The 24,103-nt window shown below is 53.9% G+C and overlaps 3 non-coding genes across 3 annotated transcripts; all 3 read left to right on the forward strand.

The window, feature by feature from the left end:
• The first annotated feature begins 12,117 nt into the window (after positions 1-12,117).
• On the forward strand, positions 12,118-12,200 carry trnal-uag (transfer RNA leucine (anticodon UAG)). Its single transcript has one exon. It is a non-coding gene; the product is annotated as a tRNA-Leu (tRNA).
• A 3,455-nt stretch (positions 12,201-15,655) lies between these two features.
• On the forward strand, positions 15,656-15,738 carry trnal-uag (transfer RNA leucine (anticodon UAG)). Its single transcript has one exon. It is a non-coding gene; the product is annotated as a tRNA-Leu (tRNA).
• A 6,417-nt stretch (positions 15,739-22,155) lies between these two features.
• On the forward strand, positions 22,156-22,238 carry trnal-uag (transfer RNA leucine (anticodon UAG)). The gene has a single exon. It is a non-coding gene; the product is annotated as a tRNA-Leu (tRNA).
• Positions 22,239-24,103: the final 1,865 nt, after the last annotated feature.

Here is a 24,103-nt window from a genome sequence, read left to right on the forward strand (position 1 = left end):
GTCAAGAGAGCATTACCAGTTGCCAGGATGGCGGAGCGGTCTAAGGCGTTGCGTTCAGGTCGCAGTCTCCCCAGGAGGCGTGGGTTCGAATCCCACCTCAGACAGAGCCCATTGAAAGTACCAAGCAAGAACAAAGCAAACACATTCAAGAGAGCATTACCAGGTGCCAGGATGGCGGAGCGGTCTAAGGCGTTGCGTTCAGGTCGCAGTCTCCCCAGGAGGCGTGGGTTCGAATCCCGCCTCAAACAGAGCCCATTGAAAGTACCAAGCAAGAACAAAGCAAACACATTCAAGAGAGCATTACCAGGTGCCAGGATGGCGGAGCGGTCTAAGGCGTTGCGTTCAGGTCGCAGTCTCCTCAGGAGGCGTGGGTTCGAATCCCGCCTCAGACAGAGCCCATTGAAAGTACCAAGCAAGAACAAAGCAAACACAGTCAAGAGAGCATTACCAGGTGCCAGGATGGCGGAGCGGTCTAAGGCGTTGCGTTCAGGTCGCAGTCTCCCCAGGAGGCGTGGGTTCGAATCCCGCCTCAGACAGAGCCCATTGAAAGTACCAAGCAAGAACAAAGCAAACACAGTCAAGAGAGCATTACCAGGTGCAGGGATGGCAGAGCTGTCTAAGGCGTTGCGTTCAGGTCGCAGTCTCCCCAGGAGGCGTGGGTTCGAATCCCACCTCAGACAGAGCCCATTGAAAGTACCAAGAAAGAACAAAGCAAACACATTCAAGAGAGCATTAGCAGGTGCCAGGATGGCGGAGCGGTCTAAGGCGTTGCGTTCAGGTCGCAGTCTCCCCAGGAGGCGTGGTTTAGAATCCCGCCTCAGACAGAGCCCATTGAAAGTACCAAGCAAGAACAAAGCAAACACATTCAAGAGAGCATTACCAGGTGCCAGGATGGCGGAGCGGTCTAAGGCCTTGCGTTCAGGTCAAAGTCTCCCCAGGAGGCGTGGGTTCGAATCCCGCCTCAGACAGAGCCCATTGAAAGTACCAAGCAAGAACAAAGCAAACACAGTCAAGAGAGCATTACCAGTTGCCAGGATTGCAGAGCGGTCTAAGGCGTTGCGTTCAGGTCGCAGTCTCCCCTGGAGGCGTGGGTTCGAATCCCACCTCAGACAGAGCCCATTGAAAGTACCAAGCAAGAACAAAGGAAACACACTAAAGAGAGCATTACCAGGTGCCAGGATGGCGGAGCGGTCTAAGGCGTTGCGTTCAGGTCGCAGTCTCCCCAGGAGGCGTGGGTTCGAATCCCACCTCAGACAGAGCCCATTGAAAGTACCAAGCAATAACAAAGGAAACATGGTCAAGAGAGCATTACCAGTTGCCAGGATGGCGGAGCGGTCTAAGGCGTTGCGTTCAGGTCGCAGTCTCCCCAGGAGGCGTGGGTTCGAATCCCGCCTCAGAAAGAGCCCATTGAAAGTACCAAGCAAGAACAAAGCAAACACATTCAAGAGAGCATTACCAGGTGCCAGGATGGCGGAGCGGTCTAAGGCGTTGCGTTCAGGTCGCAGTCTCCCCAGGAGGCGTGGGTTCGAATCCCGCCTCAGAAAGAGCCCATTGAAAGTACCAAGCAAGAACAAAGCAAACACAGTCAAGAGAGCATTACCAGTTGCCAGGATTGCAGAGCGGTCTAAGGCGCTGCGTTCAGGTCGCAGTCTCCCCAGGAGGCGTGGGTTCGAATCCCGCCTCAGACAGAGCCCATTGAAAGTACCAAGCAATAACAAAGGAAACATGGTCAAGAGAGCATTACCAGTTGCCAGGATGGCGGAGCGGTCTAAGGCGTTGCGTTCAGGTCGCAGTCTCCCCAGGAGGCGTGTGTTCGAATCCCACCTCAGACAGAGCCCATTGAAAGTACCAAGCAATAACAAAGGAAACACGGTCAAGAGAGCATTACCAGTTGCCAGGATGGCGGAGCGGTCTAAGGCGTTGCGTTCAGGTCGCAGTCTCCCCAGGAGGCGTGGGTTCGAATCCCACCTCAGACAGAGCCCATTGAAAGTACCAAGCAAGAACAAAGCAAACACATTCAAGAGAGCATTACCAGGTGCCATGATGGCGGAGCGATCTAAGGCGTTGCGTTCAGGTCGCAGTCTCCCCAGGAGGCGTGGGTTCGAATCCCACCTCAGACAGAGCCAATTGAAAGTACCAAGCAAGAACAAAGCAAACACATTCAAGAGAGCATTACCAGGTGCCAGGATGGCGGAGCGGTCTAAGGCGTTGCGTTCAGGTCGCAGTCTCCCCAGGAGGCGTGGGTTCGAATCCCACCTCAGACAGAGCCCATTGAAAGTACCAAGCAAGAACAAAGGAAACACACTAAAGAGAGCATTACCAGGTGCCAGGATGGCGGAGCGGTCTAAGGCGTTGCGTTCAGGTCGCAGTCTCCCCAGGAGGCGTGGGTTCGAATCCCACCTCAGAAAGTACCCATTGAAAGTACCAAGCAAGAACAAAGCAAACACATTCAAGAGAGCATTACCAGTTGCCAGGATGGCGGAGCGGTCTAAGGCGTTGCGTTCAGGTCGCAGTCTGCCCAGGAGGCGTGGGTTCGAATCCCACCTCAGACAGTGCCCATTGAAAGTACCAAGCAAGAACAAAACAAACGCAGTCAAGAGAGCATTACCAGTTGCCAGGATGGCGGAGCGGTCTAAGGCGTTGCGTTCAGGTCGCAGTCTCCCCAGGAGGCGTGGGTTCGAATCCCACCTCAGACAGAGCCCATTGAAAGTACCAAGCAAGAACAAAGCAAACACATTCAAGAGAGCATTACCAGGTGCCAGGATGGCGGAGCGGTCTAAGGCGTTGCGTTCAGGTCGCAGTCTCCCCAGGAGGCGTGGGTTCTAATCCCACCTCAGACAGAGCCCATTGAAAGTACCAAGCAAGAACAAAGCAAACACATTCAAGAGAGCATTACCAGGTGCCAGGATGGCGGAGCGGTCTAAGGCGTTGCGTTCAGGTCGCAGTCTCCCCAGGAGGCGTGGGTTCGAATCCCACCTCAGACAGAGCCCATTGAAAGTACCAAGCAAGAACAAAGCAAACACATTCAAGAGAGCATTACCAGGTGCCAGGATGGCGGAGCGGTCTAAGGCGTTGCGTTCAGGTCGCAGTCTCCCCAGGAGGCGTGGGTTCTAATCCCACCTCAGACAGAGCCCATTGAAAGTACCAAGCAAGAACAAAGCAAACACATTCAAGAGAGCATTACCAGGTGCCAGGATGGCGGAGCGGTCTAAGGCGTTGCGTTCAGGTCGCAGTCTCCCCAGGAGGCGTGGGTTCTAATCCCACCTCAGACAGAGCCCATTGAAAGAACCAAGCAAAAACAAAGCAAACACGGTCAAGAGAGCATTACCAGTTGCCAGGATGGCGGAGCGGTCTAAGGCGCTGCGTTCAGGTCGCAGTCTCCCCAGGAGGCGTGGGTTCGAATCCCGCCTCTGACAGTGCCCATTGAAAGTACCAAGCAAGAACAAAGCAAACACAGTCAAGAGAGCATTACCAGTTGCCAGGATGGCGGAGCGGTCTAAGGCGTTGCGTTCAGGTCGCAGTCTCCCCAGGAGGCGTGGGTTCGAATCCCGCCTCAAACAGAGCCCATTGAAAGTACCAAGCAAGAACAAAGCAAACACATTCAAGAGAGCATTACCAGGTGCCAGGATGGCGGAGCGGTCTAAGGCGTTGCGTTCAGGTCGCAGTCTCCCCAGGAGGCGTGTGTTCGAATCCCACCTCAGACAGAGCCCATTGAAAGTACCAAGCAATAACAAAGGAAACACGGTCAAGAGAGCATTACCAGTTGCCAGGATGGCGGAGCGGTCTAAGGCGTTGCGTTCAGGTCGCAGTCTCCCCAGGAGGCGTGGGTTCGAATCCCACCTCAGACAGAGCCCATTGAAAGTACCAAGCAAGAACAAAGCAAACACATTCAAGAGAGCATTACCAGGTGCCATGATGGCGGAGCGATCTAAGGCGTTGCGTTCAGGTCGCAGTCTCCCCAGGAGGCGTGGGTTCGAATCCCACCTCAGACAGAGCCAATTGAAAGTACCAAGCAAGAACAAAGCAAACACATTCAAGAGAGCATTACCAGGTGCCAGGATGGCGGAGCGGTCTAAGGCGTTGCGTTCAGGTCGCAGTCTCCCCAGGAGGCGTGGGTTCGAATCCCACCTCAGACAGAGCCCATTGAAAGTACCAAGCAAGAACAAAGGAAACACACTAAAGAGAGCATTACCAGGTGCCAGGATGGCGGAGCGGTCTAAGGCGTTGCGTTCAGGTCGCAGTCTCCCCAGGAGGCGTGGGTTCGAATCCCACCTCAGAAAGTACCCATTGAAAGTACCAAGCAAGAACAAAGCAAACACATTCAAGAGAGCATTACCAGTTGCCAGGATGGCGGAGCGGTCTAAGGCGTTGCGTTCAGGTCGCAGTCTGCCCAGGAGGCGTGGGTTCGAATCCCACCTCAGACAGTGCCCATTGAAAGTACCAAGCAAGAACAAAACAAACGCAGTCAAGAGAGCATTACCAGTTGCCAGGATGGCGGAGCGGTCTAAGGCGTTGCGTTCAGGTCGCAGTCTCCCCAGGAGGCGTGGGTTCGAATCCCACCTCAGACAGAGCCCATTGAAAGTACCAAGCAAGAACAAAGCAAACACATTCAAGAGAGCATTACCAGGTGCCAGGATGGCGGAGCGGTCTAAGGCGTTGCGTTCAGGTCGCAGTCTCCCCAGGAGGCGTGGGTTCTAATCCCACCTCAGACAGAGCCCATTGAAAGTACCAAGCAAGAACAAAGCAAACACATTCAAGAGAGCATTACCAGGTGCCAGGATGGCGGAGCGGTCTAAGGCGTTGCGTTCAGGTCGCAGTCTCCCCAGGAGGCGTGGGTTCGAATCCCACCTCAGACAGAGCCCATTGAAAGTACCAAGCAAGAACAAAGCAAACACATTCAAGAGAGCATTACCAGGTGCCAGGATGGCGGAGCGGTCTAAGGCGTTGCGTTCAGGTCGCAGTCTCCCCAGGAGGCGTGGGTTCTAATCCCACCTCAGACAGAGCCCATTGAAAGTACCAAGCAAGAACAAAGCAAACACATTCAAGAGAGCATTACCAGGTGCCAGGATGGCGGAGCGGTCTAAGGCGTTGCGTTCAGGTCGCAGTCTCCCCAGGAGGCGTGGGTTCTAATCCCACCTCAGACAGAGCCCATTGAAAGAACCAAGCAAAAACAAAGCAAACACGGTCAAGAGAGCATTACCAGTTGCCAGGATGGCGGAGCGGTCTAAGGCGCTGCGTTCAGGTCGCAGTCTCCCCAGGAGGCGTGGGTTCGAATCCCGCCTCTGACAGTGCCCATTGAAAGTACCAAGCAAGAACAAAGCAAACACAGTCAAGAGAGCATTACCAGTTGCCAGGATGGCGGAGCGGTCTAAGGCGTTGCGTTCAGGTCGCAGTCTCCCCAGGAGGCGTGGGTTCGAATCCCGCCTCAAACAGAGCCCATTGAAAGTACCAAGCAAGAACAAAGCAAACACATTCAAGAGAGCATTACCAGGTGCCAGGATGGCGGAGCGGTCTAAGGCGTTGCGTTCAGGTCGCAGTCTCCCCAGGAGGCGTGGTTTCGAATCCCGCCTCAGAAAGAGCCCATTGAAAGTACCAAGCAAGAACAAAGCAAACACAGTCAAGAGAGCATTACCAGTTGCCAGGATTGCAGAGCGGTCTAAGGCGCTGCGTTCAGGTCGCAGTCTCCCCAGGAGGCGTGGGTTCGAATCCCGCCTCAGACAGAGCCCATTGAAAGTACCAAGCAATAACAAAGGAAACACGGTCAAGAGAGCATTACCAGTTGCCAGGATGGCGGAGCGGTCTAAGGCGTTGCGTTCAGGTCGCAGTCTCCCCAGGAGGCGTGTGTTCGAATCCCACCTCAGACAGAGCCCATTGAAAGTACCAAGCAATAACAAAGGAAACACGGTCAAGAGAGCATTACCAGTTGCCAGGATGGCGGAGCGGTCTAAGGCGTTGCGTTCAGGTCGCAGTCTCCCCAGGAGGCGTGTGTTCGAATCCCAGCTCAGACAGAGCCCATTGAAAGTACCAAGCAAGAACAAAGCAAACACAGTCAAGAGAGCATTACCAGATGATAAGATGGCAGAGCGGTCTCAGGCATTGCGTTCAGGTCGCAGTCTCCCCAGGAGGCGTGGGTTCGAATCCCACCTCAGACAGTGCCCATTGAAAGTACCAAGCAAGAACAAAGCAAACACAGTCAAGAGAGCATTACCAGTTGCCAGGATGGCAGAGCGGTCTAAGGCGCTGCGTTCAGGTCGCAGTCTCCCCAGGAGGCGTGGGTTCGAATCCCGCCTCAGACAGAGCCCATTGAAAGTACCAAGCAAGAACAAAGCAAACACATTCAAGAGAGCATTACCAGGTGCCATGATGGCGGAGCGATCTAAGGCATTGCGTTCAGGTCGCAGTCTCCCCAGGAGGCGTGGGTTCGAATTCCACCTCAGACAGAGCCAATTGAAAGTACCAAGCAAGAACAAAGCAAACACATTCAAGAGAGCATTACCAGGTGCCAGGATGGCGGAGCGGTCTAAGGCGTTGCGTTCAGGTCGCAGTCTCCCCAGGAGGCGTGGGTTCGAATCCCACCTCAGACAGAGCCCATTGAAAGTACCAAGCAAGAACAAAGGAAACACACTAAAGAGAGCATTACCAGGTGCCAGGATGGCGGAGCGGTCTAAGGCGTTGCGTTCAGGTCGCAGTCTCCCCAGGAGGCGTGGGTTCGAATCCCACCTCAGAAAGTACCCATTGAAAGTACCAAGCAAGAACAAAGCAAACACATTCAAGAGAGCATTACCAGTTGCCAGGATGGCGGAGCGGTCTAAGGCGTTGCGTTCAGGTCGCAGTCTCCCCAGGAGGCGTGGGTTCGTATCCCACCTCAGACAGAGGCCATTGAAAGTACCAAGCAAGAACAAAGCAAACACATTCAAGAGAGCATTACCAGGTGCCAGGATGGCGGAGCGGTCTAAGGCGTTGCGTTCAGGTCGCAGTCTCCCCAGGAGGCGTGGGTTCTAATCCCACCTCAGACAGAGCCCATTGAAAGTACCAAGCAAGAACAAAGCAAACACATTCAAGAGAGCATTACCAGGTGCCAGGATGGCGGAGCGGTCTAAGGCGTTGCGTTCAGGTCGCAGTCTCCCCAGGAGACGTGGATTCGAATCCCACCTCAGACAGAGCCCATTGAAAGTACCAAGCAATAACAAAGGAAACACAGTCAAGAGAGCATTACCAGTTGCCTGGATGGCGGAGCGGTCTAAGGCGTTGCGTTCAGTTCGCAGTCTCCCCAGGAGGCGTGGGTTTGAATCCCACCTCATACAGAGCCCATTGAAAGTACCAAGCAAGAACAAAGCAAACACATTCAAGAGAGCATTACCAGATGATAAGATGGCAGAGCGGTCTAAGCCGTTGTGTTCAGGTCGCAGTCTCCCCAGGAGGCGTGGGTTAAAATCCCACCTCTGACAGTGCCCATTGAAAGTACCAAGCAAGAACAAAGCAAACACAGTCAAGAGAGCATTACCAGTTGCCTGGATGGCGGAGCGGTCTAAGGCGTTGCGTTCAGGTCGCAGTCTCCCCAGGAGGCGTGGGTTCGAATCCCACCTCAGACAGAGCCCATTGAAAGTACCAAGCAAGAACAAAGCAAACACATTCAAGAGAGCATTACCAGGTGCCAGGATGGCGGAGCGGTCTAAGGCGTTGCGTTCAGGTCGCAGTCTCCCCAGGAGGCGTGGGTTCGAATCCCGCCTCAAACAGAGCCCATTGAAAGTACCAAGCAAGAACAAAGCAAACACATTCAAGAGAGCATTACCAGGTGCCAGGATGGCGGAGCGGTCTAAGGCGTTGCGTTCAGGTCGCAGTCTCCCCAGGAGGCGTGGGTTCGAATCCCGCCTCAGAAAGAGCCCATTGAAAGTACCAAGCAAGAACAAAGCAAACACAGTCAAGAGAGCATTACCAGTTGCCAGGATTGCAGAGCGGTCTAAGGCGCTGCGTTCAGGTCGCAGTCTCCCCAGGAGGCGTGGGTTCGAATCCCGCCTCAGACAGAGCCCATTGAAAGTACCAAGCAAGAACAAAGCAAACACATTCAAGAGAGCATTACCAGGTGCCAGGATGGCGGAGCGGTCTAAGGCGTTGCGTTCAGGTCGCAGTCTCCCCAGGAGGCGTGGGTTCGAATCCCGCCTCAAACAGAGCCCATTGAAAGTACCAAGCAAGAACAAAGCAAACACATTCAAGAGAGCATTACCAGGTGCCAGGATGGCGGAGCGGTCTAAGGCGTTGCGTTCAGGTCGCAGTCTCCCCAGGAGGCGTGGGTTCGAATCCCGCCTCAGAAAGAGCCCATTGAAAGTACCAAGCAAGAACAAAGCAAACACAGTCAAGAGAGCATTACCAGTTGCCAAGATTGCAGAGCGGTCTAAGGCGCTGCGTTCAGGTCGCAGTCTCCCCAGGAGGCGTGGGTTCGAATCCCGCCTCAGACAGAGCCCATTGAAAGTACCAAGCAATAACAAAGGAAACATGGTCAAGAGAGCATTACCAGTTGCCAGGATGGCGGAGCGGTCTAAGGCGTTGCGTTCAGGTCGCAGTCTCCCCAGGAGGCGTGTGTTCGAATCCCACCTCAGACAGAGCCCATTGAAAGTACCAAGCAATAACAAAGGAAACACGGTCAAGAGAGCATTACCAGTTGCCAGGATGGCGGAGCGGTCTAAGGCGTTGCGTTCAGGTCGCAGTCTCCCCAGGAGGCGTGGGTTCGAATCCCACCTCAGACAGAGCCCATTGAAAGTACCAAGCAAGAACAAAGCAAACACATTCAAGAGAGCATTACCAGGTGCCATGATGGCGGAGCGATCTAAGGCGTTGCGTTCAGGTCGCAGTCTCCCCAGGAGGCGTGGGTTCGAATCCCACCTCAGACAGAGCCAATTGAAAGTACCAAGCAAGAACAAAGCAAACACATTCAAGAGAGCATTACCAGGTGCCAGGATGGCGGAGCGGTCTAAGGCGTTGCGTTCAGGTCGCAGTCTCCCCAGGAGGCGTGGGTTCGAATCCCACCTCAGACAGAGCCCATTGAAAGTACCAAGCAAGAACAAAGGAAACACACTAAAGAGAGCATTACCAGGTGCCAGGATGGCGGAGCGGTCTAAGGCGTTGCGTTCAGGTCGCAGTCTCCCCAGGAGGCGTGGGTTCGAATCCCACCTCAGAAAGTACCCATTGAAAGTACCAAGCAAGAACAAAGCAAACACATTCAAGAGAGCATTACCAGTTGCCAGGATGGCGGAGCGGTCTAAGGCGTTGCGTTCAGGTCGCAGTCTGCCCAGGAGGCGTGGGTTCGAATCCCACCTCAGACAGTGCCCATTGAAAGTACCAAGCAAGAACAAAACAAACGCAGTCAAGAGAGCATTACCAGTTGCCAGGATGGCGGAGCGGTCTAAGGCGTTGCGTTCAGGTCGCAGTCTCCCCAGGAGGCGTGGGTTCGAATCCCACCTCAGACAGAGCCCATTGAAAGTACCAAGCAAGAACAAAGCAAACACATTCAAGAGAGCATTACCAGGTGCCAGGATGGCGGAGCGGTCTAAGGCGTTGCGTTCAGGTCGCAGTCTCCCCAGGAGGCGTGGGTTCTAATCCCACCTCAGACAGAGCCCATTGAAAGTACCAAGCAAGAACAAAGCAAACACATTCAAGAGAGCATTACCAGTTGCCAGGATGGCGGAGCGGTCTAAGGCGTTGCGTTCAGGTCGCAGTCTCCCCAGGAGGCGTGGGTTCAAATCCCACCTCAGACAGAGCCCATTGAAAGTACCAAGCAAGAACAAAGCAAACACATTCAAGAGAGCATTACTAGGTGCCAGGATGGCGGAGCGGTCTAAGGCGTTGCGTTCAGGTCGCAGTCTCCCCAGGAGGCGTGGGTTCGAATCCCACCTCAGACAGAGCCCATTGAAAGTACCAAACAAGAACAAAGCAAACACATTCAAGAGAGCATTACCAGGTGCCAGGATGGCGGAGCGGTCTAAGGCGTTGCGTTCAGGTCGCAGTCTCCCCAGGAGGCGTGGGTTCGAATCCCACCTCAGACAGAGCCCATTGAAAGTACCAAGCAAGAACAAAGCAAACACAGTCAAGAGAGCAGTACCAGTTGCCAGGATTGCAGAGCGGTCTAAGGCGTTGCGTTCAGGTCGCAGTCTCCCCAGGAGGCGTGGGTTCAAATCCCGCCTCAGACAGAGCCCATTGAAAGTACAAAGCAAGAACAAAGCAAACACAGTCAAGAGAGCATTACCAGTTGCCAGGATTGCAGAGCGGTCTAAGGCGTTGCGTTCAGGTCGCAGTCTCCCCTGGAGGCGTGGGTTCGAATCCCGCCTCAGACAGAGCCCATTGAAAGTACCAAGCAAGAACAAAGCAAACACAGTCAAGAGAGCATTACCAGTTGCCAGGATGGCAGAGCGGTCTAAGGCGCTGCGTTCAGGTCGCAGTCTCCCCAGGAGGCGTGGGTTTGAATCCCGCCTCAGACAGAGCCCATTGAAAGTACCAAGCAAGAAGAAAGCAAACACAGTCAAGAGAGCATTACAAGCTGCATGGATGGCGGAGCGGTCTTAGGCGTTGCGTTCAGGTCGCAGTCTCCCCAGGAGGCGTGGGTTCGTATCCCGCCTCAGACAGAGCCCATTGAAAGTACCAAGCAAGAACAAAGCAAACACAGTCAAGAGAGCATTACCAGATGATAAGATGGCAGAGCAGTCTAAGGCGTTGCGTTCAGGTCGCAGTCTCCCCAGGAGGCGTGGGTTCGAATCCCGCCTCAGAAAGAGCCCATTGAAAGTACCAAGCAAGAACAAAGCAAACACATTCAAGAGAGCATTACCAGGTGCCAGGATGGCGGAGCGGTCTAAGGCGTTGCGTTCAGGTCGCAGTCTCCCCAGGAGGCGTGGGTTCGAATCCCGCCTCAAACAGAGCCCATTGAAAGTACCAAGCAAGAACAAAGCAAACACATTCAAGAGAGCATTACCAGGTGCCAGGATGGCGGAGCAGTCTAAGGCGTTGCGTTCAGGTCGCAGTCTCCCCAGGAGGCGTGGGTTCGAATCCCGCCTCAGAAAGAGCCCATTGAAAGTACCAAGCAAGAACAAAGCAAACACAGTCAAGAGAGCATTACCAGTTGCCAGGATTGCAGAGCGGTCTAAGGCGCTGCGTTCAGGTCGCAGTCTCCCCAGGAGGCGTGGGTTCGAATCCCGCCTCAGACAGAGCCCATTGAAAGTACCAAGCAATAACAAAGGAAACATGGTCAAGAGAGCATTACCAGTTGCCAGGATGGCGGAGCGGTCTAAGGCGTTGCGTTCAGGTCGCAGTCTCCCCAGGAGGCGTGTGTTCGAATCCCACCTCAGACAGAGCCCATTGAAAGTACCAAGCAATAACAAAGGAAACACGGTCAAGAGAGCATTACCAGTTGCCAGGATGGCGGAGCGGTCTAAGGCGTTGCGTTCAGGTCGCAGTCTCCCCAGGAGGCGTGTGTTCGAATCCCACCTCAGACAGAGCCCATTGAAAGTACTGAGCAAGAACAAAGCAAACACAGTCAATAGAGCATTACCAGATGCCAGGATAGCAGAGCGGTGTAAGGCGTTGCGTTCAGGTCGCAGTCTCCCCAGGAGGCGTGGGTTCGAATCCCACCTCAGACAGAGCCCATTGAAAGTACCAATCAATAACAAAGGAAACCCAGTCAAGAGAGCATTACCAGTTGCCAGGATGGCGGAGTGGTCTAAGGCGTTGCGTTCAGGTCGCAGTCCCCCCAGGAGGCGTGAGTTCGAATCCCACCTCAGACAGAGCCCATTGAAAGTACCAAGCAAGAACAAAGGAAACACAGTCAAGAGAGCATTACCAGTTGCCTGGATGGCGGAGCGGTCTAAGGCGTTGCGTTCAGGTCGCAGTCTCCCCAGGAGGCGTGGGTTTGAATCCCACCTCATACAGAGCCCATTGAAAGTACCAAGCAAGAACAAAGCAAACACATTCAAGAGAGCATTACCAGATGATAAGATGGCAGAGCGGTCTAAGCCGTTGCGTTCAGGTCGCAGTCTCCCCAGGAGGCGTGGGTTAAAATCCCACCTCTGACAGTGCCCATTGAAAGTACCAAGCAAGAACAAAGCAAACACAGTCAAGAGAGCATTACCAGTTGCCTGGATGGCGGAGCGGTCTAAGGCGTTGCGTTTAGGTCGCAGTCTCCCCAGGAGGCGTGGGTTCGAATCCCACCTCAGACAGAGCCCATTGAAAGTACCAAGCAAGAACAAAGCAAACACATTCAAGAGAGCATTACCAGGTGCCAGGATGGCGGAGCGGTCTAAGGCGTTGCGTTCAGGTCGCAGTCTCCCCAGGAGGCGTGGGTTCGAATCCCGCCTCAAACAGAGCCCATTGAAAGTACCAAGCAAGAACAAAGCAAACACATTCAAGAGAGCATTACCAGGTGTCAGGATGGCGGAGCAGTCTAAGGCGTTGCGTTCAGGTCGCAGTCTCCCCAGGAGGCGTGGGTTCGAATCCCGCCTCAGAAAGAGCCCATTGAAAGTACCAAGCAAGAACAAAGCAAACACAGTCAAGAGAGCATTACCAGTTGCCAGGATTGCAGAGCGGTCTAAGGCGCTGCGTTCAGGTCGCAGTCTCCCCAGGAGGCGTGGGTTCGAATCCCGCCTCAGACAGAGCCCATTGAAAGTACCAAGCAATAACAAAGGAAACATGGTCAAGAGAGCATTACCAGTTGCCAGGATGACGGAGCGGTCTAAGGCGTTGCGTTCAGGTCGCAGTCTCCCCAGGAGGCGTGTGTTCGAATCCCACCTCAGACAGAGCCCATTGAAAGTACCAAGCAATAACAAAGGAAACACGGTCAAGAGAGCATTACCAGTTGCCAGGATGGCGGAGCGGTTTAAGGCGTTGCGTTCAGGTCGCAGTCTCCCCAGGAGGCGTGGGTTCGAATCCCACCTCAGACAGAGCCCATTGAAAGTACCAAGCAAGAACAAAGCAAACACAGTCAAGAGAGCATTACCAGATGATAAGATGGCAGAGCGGTCTCAGGCATTGCGTTCAGGTCGCAGTCTCCCCAGGAGGCGTGGGTTCAAATCCCACCTCAGACAGTGCCCATTGAAAGTACCAAGCAAGAACAAAGCAAACACAGTCAAGAGAGCATTACCAGTTGCCAGGATGGCGGAATGGTCTAAGGCGTTGCGTTGAGGTCGCAGTCTCCCCAGGAGGCGTGGGTTCGATTCCCACCTCAGACAGTGCCCATTGAAAGTACCAAGCAAGAACAAAGCAAACACAGTCAAGAGAGCATTACCAGTTGCCAGGATGGCAGAGCGGTCTAAGGCGCTGCGTTCAGGTCGCAGTGTCCCCAGGTGGCGTGGGTTCGAATCCCGCCTCAGACAGAGCCCATTGAAAGTACCAAGCAAGAACAAAGCAAACACATTCAAGAGAGCATTACCAGGTGCCATGATGGCGGAGCGATCTAAGGCGTTGAGTTCAGGTCGCAGTCTCCCCAGGAGGCGTGGGTTCGAATCCCACCTCAGACAGAGCCAATTGAAAGTACCAAGCAAGAACAAAGCAAACACATTCAAGAGAGCATTACCAGGTGCCAGGATGGCGGAGCGGTCTAAGGCGTTGCGTTCAGGTCGCAGTCTCCCCAGGAGGCGTGGGTTCGAATCCCACCTCAGACAGAGCCCATTGAAAGTACCAAGCAAGAACAAAGGAAACACACTAAAGAGAGCATTACCAGGTGCCAGGATGGCGGAGCGGTCTAAGGCGTTGCGTTCAGGTCGCAGTCTCCCCAGGAGGCGTGGGTTCGAATCCCACCTCAGAAAGTACCCATTGAAAGTACCAAGCAAGAACAAAGCAAACACATTCAAGAGAGCATTACCAGTTGCCAGGATGGCGGAGCGGTCTAAGGCGTTGCGTTCAGGTCGCAGTCTGCCCAGGAGGCGTGGGTTCGAATCCCACCTCAGACAGTGCCCATTGAAAGTACCAAGCAAGAACAAAACAAACGCAGTCAAGAGAGCATTACCAGTTGCCAGGATGGCGGAGCGGTCTAAGGCGTTGCGTTCAGGTCGCAGTCTCCCCAGGAGGCGTGGGTTCGAATCCCACCTCAGACAGAGCCCATTGAAAGTACCAAGCAAGAACAAAGCAAACACATTCAAGAGAGCATTACCAGGAGCCAGGATGGCAGAGCGGTCTAAGGCGTTGCGTTCAGGTCGCAGTCTCCAAAGCAAACACAGTCAAGAGAGCATTACCAGTTGCCAGGATGGCAGAGCGGTCTAAGGCGTTGCGTTCAGGTCGCAGTCTCCCCAGGAGGCGTGGGTTCTAATCCCACCTCAGACAGAGCCCATTGAAAGTACCAAGCAAGAACAAAGCAAACACATTCAAGAGAGCATTACCAGTTGCCAGGATGGCGGAGCGGTCTAAGGCGTTGCGTTCAGGTCGCAGTCTCCCCAGGAGGCGTGGGTTCAAATCCCACCTCAGACAGAGCCCATTGAAAGTACCAAGCAAGAACAAAGCAAACACATTCAAGAGAGCATTACTAGGTGCCAGGATGGCGGAGCGGTCTAAGGCGTTGCGTTCAGGTCGCAGTCTCCCCAGGAGGCGTGGGTTCGAATCCCACCTCAGACAGAGCCCATTGAAAGTACCAAGCAAGAACAAAGCAAACACATTCAAGAGAGCATTACCAGGTGCCAGGATGGCGGAGCGGTCTAAGGCGTTGCGTTCAGGTCGCAGTCTCCCCAGGAGGCGTGGGTTCGAATCCCACCTCAGACAGAGCCCAATGAAAGTACCAAGCAAGAACAAAGCAAACACAGTCAAGAGAGCATTACCAGTTGCCAGGATTGCAGAGCGGTCTAAGGCGTTGCGTTCAGGTCGCAGTCTCCCCAGGAGGCGTGGCTTCAAATCCCGCCTCAGACAGAGCCCATTGAAAGTACCAAGCAAGAACAAAGCAAACACAGTCAAGAGAGCATTACCAGTTGCCAGGATGGCAGAGCGGTCTAAGGCGTTGAGTTCAGGTCGCAGTCTCCCCAGGAGGCGTGGGTTCGAATCCCACCTCAGACAGAGCCAATTGAAAGTACCAAGCAAGAACAAAGCAAACACATTCAAGAGAGCATTACCAGGTGCCAGGATGGCGGAGCGGTCTAAGGCGTTGCGTTCAGGTCGCAGTCTCCCCAGGAGGCGTGGGTTCGAATCCCACCTCAGACAGAGCCCATTGAAAGTACCAAGCAAGAACAAAGGAAACACACTAAAGAGAGCATTACCAGGTGCCAGGATGGCGGAGCGGTCTAAGGCGTTGCGTTCAGGTCGCAGTCTCCCCAGGAGGCGTGAGTTCGAATCCCACCTCAGACAGAGCCCATTGAAAGTACCAAGCAAGAACAAAGGAAACACAGTCAAGAGAGCATTACCAGTTGCCTGGATGGCGGAGCGGTCTAAGGCGTTGCGTTCAGGTCGCAGTCTCCCCAGGAGGCGTGGGTTTGAATCCCACCTCATACAGAGCCCATTGAAAGTACCAAGCAAGAACAAAGCAAACACATTCAAGAGAGCATTACCAGATGATAAGATGGCAGAGCGGTCTAAGCCGTTGCGTTCAGGTCGCAGTCTCCCCAGGAGGCGTGGGTTAAAATCCCACCTCTGACAGTGCCCATTGAAAGTACCAAGCAAGAACAAAGCAAACACAGTCAAGAGAGCATTACCAGTTGCCTGGATGGCGGAGCGGTCTAAGGCGTTGCGTTTAGGTCGCAGTCTCCCCAGGAGGCGTGGGTTCGAATCCCACCTCAGACAGAGCCCATTGAAAGTACCAAGCAAGAACAAAGCAAACACATTCAAGAGAGCATTACCAGGTGCCAGGATGGCGGAGCGGTCTAAGGCGTTGCGTTCAGGTCGCAGTCTCCCCAGGAGGCGTGGGTTCGAATCCCGCCTCAAACAGAGCCCATTGAAAGTACCAAGCAAGAACAAAGCAAACACATTCAAGAGAGCATTACCAGGTGTCAGGATGGCGGAGCAGTCTAAGGCGTTGCGTTCAGGTCGCAGTCTCCCCAGGAGGCGTGGGTTCGAATCCCGCCTCAGAAAGAGCCCATTGAAAGTACCAAGCAAGAACAAAGCAAACACAGTCAAGAGAGCATTACCAGTTGCCAGGATTGCAGAGCGGTCTAAGGCGCTGCGTTCAGGTCGCAGTCTCCCCAGGAGGCGTGGGTTCGAATCCCGCCTCAGACAGAGCCCATTGAAAGTACCAAGCAATAACAAAGGAAACATGGTCAAGAGAGCATTACCAGTTGCCAGGATGACGGAGCGGTCTAAGGCGTTGCGTTCAGGTCGCAGTCTCCCCAGGAGGCGTGTGTTCGAATCCCACCTCAGACAGAGCCCATTGAAAGTACCAAGCAATAACAAAGGAAACACGGTCAAGAGAGCATTACCAGTTGCCAGGATGGCGGAGCGGTTTAAGGCGTTGCGTTCAGGTCGCAGTCTCCCCAGGAGGCGTGGGTTCGAATCCCACCTCAGACAGAGCCCATTGAAAGTACCAAGCAAGAACAAAGCAAACACAGTCAAGAGAGCATTACCAGATGATAAGATGGCAGAGCGGTCTCAGGCATTGCGTTCAGGTCGCAGTCTCCCCAGGAGGCGTGGGTTCAAATCCCACCTCAGACAGTGCCCATTGAAAGTACCAAGCAAGAACAAAGCAAACACAGTCAAGAGAGCATTACCAGTTGCCAGGATGGCGGAATGGTCTAAGGCGTTGCGTTGAGGTCGCAGTCTCCCCAGGAGGCGTGGGTTCGATTCCCACCTCAGACAGTGCCCATTGAAAGTACCAAGCAAGAACAAAGCAAACACAGTCAAGAGAGCATTACCAGTTGCCAGGATGGCAGAGCGGTCTAAGGCGCTGCGTTCAGGTCGCAGTGTCCCCAGGTGGCGTGGGTTCGAATCCCGCCTCAGACAGAGCCCATTGAAAGTACCAAGCAAGAACAAAGCAAACACATTCAAGAGAGCATTACCAGGTGCCATGATGGCGGAGCGATCTAAGGCGTTGAGTTCAGGTCGCAGTCTCCCCAGGAGGCGTGGGTTCGAATCCCACCTCAGACAGAGCCAATTGAAAGTACCAAGCAAGAACAAAGCAAACACATTCAAGAGAGCATTACCAGGAGCCAGGATGGCAGAGCGGTCTAAGGCGTTGCGTTCAGGTCGCAGTCTCCAAAGCAAACACAGTCAAGAGAGCATTACCAGTTGCCAGGATGGCAGAGCGGTCTAAGGCGTTGCGTTCAGGTCGCAGTCTCCCCAGGAGGCGTGGGTTCTAATCCCACCTCAGACAGAGCCCATTGAAAGTACCAAGCAAGAACAAAGCAAACACATTCAAGAGAGCATTACCAGTTGCCAGGATGGCGGAGCGGTCTAAGGCGTTGCGTTCAGGTCGCAGTCTCCCCAGGAGGCGTGGGTTCAAATCCCACCTCAGACAGAGCCCATTGAAAGTACCAAGCAAGAACAAAGCAAACACATTCAAGAGAGCATTACTAGGTGCCAGGATGGCGGAGCGGTCTAAGGCGTTGCGTTCAGGTCGCAGTCTCCCCAGGAGGCGTGGGTTCGAATCCCACCTCAGACAGAGCCCATTGAAAGTACCAAGCAAGAACAAAGCAAACACATTCAAGAGAGCATTACCAGGTGCCAGGATGGCGGAGCGGTCTAAGGCGTTGCGTTCAGGTCGCAGTCTCCCCAGGAGGCGTGGGTTCGAATCCCACCTCAGACAGAGCCCATTGAAAGTACCAAGCAAGAACAAAGCAAACACAGTCAAGAGAGCATTACCAGTTGCCAGGATTGCAGAGCGGTCTAAGGCGTTGCGTTCAGGTCGCAGTCTCCCCAGGAGGCGTGGCTTCAAATCCCGCCTCAGACAGAGCCCATTGAAAGTACCAAGCAAGAACAAAGCAAACACAGTCAAGAGAGCATTACCAGTTGCCAGGATGGCAGAGCGGTCTAAGGCGTTGCGTTCAGGTCGCAGTCCCCCCAGGAGGCGTGAGTTCGAATCCCACCTCAGACAGAGCCCATTGAAAGTACCAAGCAAGAACAAAGGAAACACAGTAAAGAGAGCATTACCAGGTGCCAGGATGGCAGAGCGGTCTAAGGCGTTGCGTTCAGGTCGCAGTAACCCCAGGAGGCGTGGGTTCGAATCCTGCCTCAAACAGAACCCATCGAAAGTACCAAGCAAGAACAAATCAAACACATTCAAGAGAGCATTACCAGGTGCCAGGAATGCAGAGCGGTCTAAGGCGTTGCGTTCAGGTCGCAGTCACCCCAGGAGGCGTGGGTTCGAATCCCACCTCAGACAGAGCCCATCGAAAGTACCAAGCAAGAACAAAGCAAACACAGTCAAGAGAGCATTACCAGTTGCCAGGATGGCAGAGCGGTCTAAGGCGTTGCGTTCAGGTCGCAGTCTCCCCAGGAGGCGTGGGTTCGAATCCCACATCAGACAGAGCCCATTGAAAGTACCAAGCAATAACAAAGCAAACACAGTCAAGAGAGCACTACCAGTTGCCGTCCTGGCAGAGCGGTTTAAGGCGTTGCGTTCAGGTGGCAGTCTCCCCAGGAGGCGTGGGTTCGAATCCCGCCTCAGACAGAGCCCATTGAAAGTACCAGGCAATAACAAAGCAAACACAGTCAAGAGAGCATTACCAGCTGCCAGGATGGCAGAGCGGTCTAAGGCGTTTCGTTCAGGTGGCAGTCTCCCCAGGAGGCGTGGGTTCGAATCCCGCCTCAGACAGAGCCCATTGAAAGTACCAAGCAAGAACAAAGCAAACACAGTCAAGAGAGCATTACCAGCTGCCAGGATGGCAGAGCGGTCTAAGGCGTTGCGTTCAGGTCGCAGTCTCCCCAGGAGGCGTGGGTTTGAATCCCGCCTCAGACAGAGCCCATTGAAAGTACCAAGCAAGAACAAAGCAAACACATTCAAGAGAGCATTACCAGGTGTCAGGATGGCGGAGCAGTCTAAGGCGTTGCGTTCAGGTCGCAGTCTCCCCAGGAGGCGTGGGTTCGAATCCCGCCTCAGAAAGAGCCCATTGAAAGTACCAAGCAAGAACAAAGCAAACACAGTCAAGAGAGCATTACCAGTTGCCAGGATTGCAGAGCGGTCTAAGGCGCTGCGTTCAGGTCGCAGTCTCCCCAGGAGGCGTGGGTTCGAATCCCGCCTCAGACAGAGCCCATTGAAAGTACCAAGCAATAACAAAGGAAACATGGTCAAGAGAGCATTACCAGTTGCCAGGATGACGGAGCGGTCTAAGGCGTTGCGTTCAGGTCGCAGTCTCCCCAGGAGGCGTGTGTTCGAATCCCACCTCAGACAGAGCCCATTGAAAGTACCAAGCAATAACAAAGGAAACACGGTCAAGAGAGCATTACCAGTTGCCAGGATGGCGGAGCGGTTTAAGGCGTTGCGTTCAGGTCGCAGTCTCCCCAGGAGGCGTGGGTTCGAATCCCACCTCAGACAGAGCCCATTGAAAGTACCAAGCAAGAACAAAGCAAACACAGTCAAGAGAGCATTACCAGATGATAAGATGGCAGAGCGGTCTCAGGCATTGCGTTCAGGTCGCAGTCTCCCCAGGAGGCGTGGGTTCAAATCCCACCTCAGACAGTGCCCATTGAAAGTACCAAGCAAGAACAAAGCAAACACAGTCAAGAGAGCATTACCAGTTGCCAGGATGGCGGAATGGTCTAAGGCGTTGCGTTGAGGTCGCAGTCTCCCCAGGAGGCGTGGGTTCGATTCCCACCTCAGACAGTGCCCATTGAAAGTACCAAGCAAGAACAAAGCAAACACAGTCAAGAGAGCATTACCAGTTGCCAGGATGGCAGAGCGGTCTAAGGCGCTGCGTTCAGGTCGCAGTGTCCCCAGGTGGCGTGGGTTCGAATCCCGCCTCAGACAGAGCCCATTGAAAGTACCAAGCAAGAACAAAGCAAACACATTCAAGAGAGCATTACCAGGTGCCATGATGGCGGAGCGATCTAAGGCGTTGAGTTCAGGTCGCAGTCTCCCCAGGAGGCGTGGGTTCGAATCCCACCTCAGACAGAGCCAATTGAAAGTACCAAGCAAGAACAAAGCAAACACATTCAAGAGAGCATTACCAGGTGCCAGGATGGCGGAGCGGTCTAAGGCGTTGCGTTCAGGTCGCAGTCTCCCCAGGAGGCGTGGGTTCGAATCCCACCTCAGACAGAGCCCATTGAAAGTACCAAGCAAGAACAAAGGAAACACACTAAAGAGAGCATTACCAGGTGCCAGGATGGCGGAGCGGTCTAAGGCGTTGCGTTCAGGTCGCAGTCTCCCCAGGAGGCGTGGGTTCGAATCCCACCTCAGAAAGTACCCATTGAAAGTACCAAGCAAGAACAAAGCAAACACATTCAAGAGAGCATTACCAGTTGCCAGGATGGCGGAGCGGTCTAAGGCGTTGCGTTCAGGTCGCAGTCTGCCCAGGAGGCGTGGGTTCGAATCCCACCTCAGACAGTGCCCATTGAAAGTACCAAGCAAGAACAAAACAAACGCAGTCAAGAGAGCATTACCAGTTGCCAGGATGGCGGAGCGGTCTAAGGCGTTGCGTTCAGGTCGCAGTCTCCCCAGGAGGCGTGGGTTCGAATCCCACCTCAGACAGAGCCCATTGAAAGTACCAAGCAAGAACAAAGCAAACACATTCAAGAGAGCATTACCAGGAGCCAGGATGGCAGAGCGGTCTAAGGCGTTGCGTTCAGGTCGCAGTCTCCAAAGCAAACACAGTCAAGAGAGCATTACCAGTTGCCAGGATGGCAGAGCGGTCTAAGGCGTTGCGTTCAGGTCGCAGTCTCCCCAGGAGGCGTGGGTTCTAATCCCACCTCAGACAGAGCCCATTGAAAGTACCAAGCAAGAACAAAGCAAACACATTCAAGAGAGCATTACCAGTTGCCAGGATGGCGGAGCGGTCTAAGGCGTTGCGTTCAGGTCGCAGTCTCCCCAGGAGGCGTGGGTTCAAATCCCACCTCAGACAGAGCCCATTGAAAGTACCAAGCAAGAACAAAGCAAACACATTCAAGAGAGCATTACTAGGTGCCAGGATGGCGGAGCGGTCTAAGGCGTTGCGTTCAGGTCGCAGTCTCCCCAGGAGGCGTGGGTTCGAATCCCACCTCAGACAGAGCCCATTGAAAGTACCAAGCAAGAACAAAGCAAACACATTCAAGAGAGCATTACCAGGTGCCAGGATGGCGGAGCGGTCTAAGGCGTTGCGTTCAGGTCGCAGTCTCCCCAGGAGGCGTGGGTTCGAATCCCACCTCAGACAGAGCCCAATGAAAGTACCAAGCAAGAACAAAGCAAACACAGTCAAGAGAGCATTACCAGTTGCCAGGATTGCAGAGCGGTCTAAGGCGTTGCGTTCAGGTCGCAGTCTCCCCAGGAGGCGTGGCTTCAAATCCCGCCTCAGACAGAGCCCATTGAAAGTACCAAGCAAGAACAAAGCAAACACAGTCAAGAGAGCATTACCAGTTGCCAGGATGGCAGAGCGGTCTAAGGCGTTGAGTTCAGGTCGCAGTCTCCCCAGGAGGCGTGGGTTCGAATCCCACCTCAGACAGAGCCAATTGAAAGTACCAAGCAAGAACAAAGCAAACACATTCAAGAGAGCATTACCAGGTGCCAGGATGGCGGAGCGGTCTAAGGCGTTGCGTTCAGGTCGCAGTCTCCCCAGGAGGCGTGGGTTCGAATCCCACCTCAGACAGAGCCCATTGAAAGTACCAAGCAAGAACAAAGGAAACACACTAAAGAGAGCATTACCAGGTGCCAGGATGGCGGAGCGGTCTAAGGCGTTGCGTTCAGGTCGCAGTCTCCCCAGGAGGCGTGAGTTCGAATCCCACCTCAGACAGAGCCCATTGAAAGTACCAAGCAAGAACAAAGGAAACACAGTCAAGAGAGCATTACCAGTTGCCTGGATGGCGGAGCGGTCTAAGGCGTTGCGTTCAGGTCGCAGTCTCCCCAGGAGGCGTGGGTTTGAATCCCACCTCATACAGAGCCCATTGAAAGTACCAAGCAAGAACAAAGCAAACACATTCAAGAGAGCATTACCAGATGATAAGATGGCAGAGCGGTCTAAGCCGTTGCGTTCAGGTCGCAGTCTCCCCAGGAGGCGTGGGTTAAAATCCCACCTCTGACAGTGCCCATTGAAAGTACCAAGCAAGAACAAAGCAAACACAGTCAAGAGAGCATTACCAGTTGCCTGGATGGCGGAGCGGTCTAAGGCGTTGCGTTTAGGTCGCAGTCTCCCCAGGAGGCGTGGGTTCGAATCCCACCTCAGACAGAGCCCATTGAAAGTACCAAGCAAGAACAAAGCAAACACATTCAAGAGAGCATTACCAGGTGCCAGGATGGCGGAGCGGTCTAAGGCGTTGCGTTCAGGTCGCAGTCTCCCCAGGAGGCGTGGGTTCGAATCCCGCCTCAAACAGAGCCCATTGAAAGTACCAAGCAAGAACAAAGCAAACACATTCAAGAGAGCATTACCAGGTGTCAGGATGGCGGAGCAGTCTAAGGCGTTGCGTTCAGGTCGCAGTCTCCCCAGGAGGCGTGGGTTCGAATCCCGCCTCAGAAAGAGCCCATTGAAAGTACCAAGCAAGAACAAAGCAAACACAGTCAAGAGAGCATTACCAGTTGCCAGGATTGCAGAGCGGTCTAAGGCGCTGCGTTCAGGTCGCAGTCTCCCCAGGAGGCGTGGGTTCGAATCCCGCCTCAGACAGAGCCCATTGAAAGTACCAAGCAATAACAAAGGAAACATGGTCAAGAGAGCATTACCAGTTGCCAGGATGACGGAGCGGTCTAAGGCGTTGCGTTCAGGTCGCAGTCTCCCCAGGAGGCGTGTGTTCGAATCCCACCTCAGACAGAGCCCATTGAAAGTACCAAGCAATAACAAAGGAAACACGGTCAAGAGAGCATTACCAGTTGCCAGGATGGCGGAGCGGTTTAAGGCGTTGCGTTCAGGTCGCAGTCTCCCCAGGAGGCGTGGGTTCGAATCCCACCTCAGACAGAGCCCATTGAAAGTACCAAGCAAGAACAAAGCAAACACAGTCAAGAGAGCATTACCAGATGATAAGATGGCAGAGCGGTCTCAGGCATTGCGTTCAGGTCGCAGTCTCCCCAGGAGGCGTGGGTTCAAATCCCACCTCAGACAGTGCCCATTGAAAGTACCAAGCAAGAACAAAGCAAACACAGTCAAGAGAGCATTACCAGTTGCCAGGATGGCGGAATGGTCTAAGGCGTTGCGTTGAGGTCGCAGTCTCCCCAGGAGGCGTGGGTTCGATTCCCACCTCAGACAGTGCCCATTGAAAGTACCAAGCAAGAACAAAGCAAACACAGTCAAGAGAGCATTACCAGTTGCCAGGATGGCAGAGCGGTCTAAGGCGCTGCGTTCAGGTCGCAGTGTCCCCAGGTGGCGTGGGTTCGAATCCCGCCTCAGACAGAGCCCATTGAAAGTACCAAGCAAGAACAAAGCAAACACATTCAAGAGAGCATTACCAGGTGCCATGATGGCGGAGCGATCTAAGGCGTTGAGTTCAGGTCGCAGTCTCCCCAGGAGGCGTGGGTTCGAATCCCACCTCAGACAGAGCCAATTGAAAGTACCAAGCAAGAACAAAGCAAACACATTCAAGAGAGCATTACCAGGAGCCAGGATGGCAGAGCGGTCTAAGGCGTTGCGTTCAGGTCGCAGTCTCCAAAGCAAACACAGTCAAGAGAGCATTACCAGTTGCCAGGATGGCAGAGCGGTCTAAGGCGTTGCGTTCAGGTCGCAGTCTCCCCAGGAGGCGTGGGTTCTAATCCCACCTCAGACAGAGCCCATTGAAAGTACCAAGCAAGAACAAAGCAAACACATTCAAGAGAGCATTACCAGTTGCCAGGATGGCGGAGCGGTCTAAGGCGTTGCGTTCAGGTCGCAGTCTCCCCAGGAGGCGTGGGTTCAAATCCCACCTCAGACAGAGCCCATTGAAAGTACCAAGCAAGAACAAAGCAAACACATTCAAGAGAGCATTACTAGGTGCCAGGATGGCGGAGCGGTCTAAGGCGTTGCGTTCAGGTCGCAGTCTCCCCAGGAGGCGTGGGTTCGAATCCCACCTCAGACAGAGCCCATTGAAAGTACCAAGCAAGAACAAAGCAAACACATTCAAGAGAGCATTA

Source organism: Idiotropiscis lumnitzeri, chromosome 5, assembly GCF_059441095.1.
Source record: "Idiotropiscis lumnitzeri isolate Australia: NSW breed Sydney's pygmy pipehorse chromosome 5, RoL_Ilum_1.0, whole genome shotgun sequence".
NCBI classification, from domain to species: Eukaryota; Metazoa; Chordata; class Actinopteri; order Syngnathiformes; family Syngnathidae; genus Idiotropiscis; species Idiotropiscis lumnitzeri.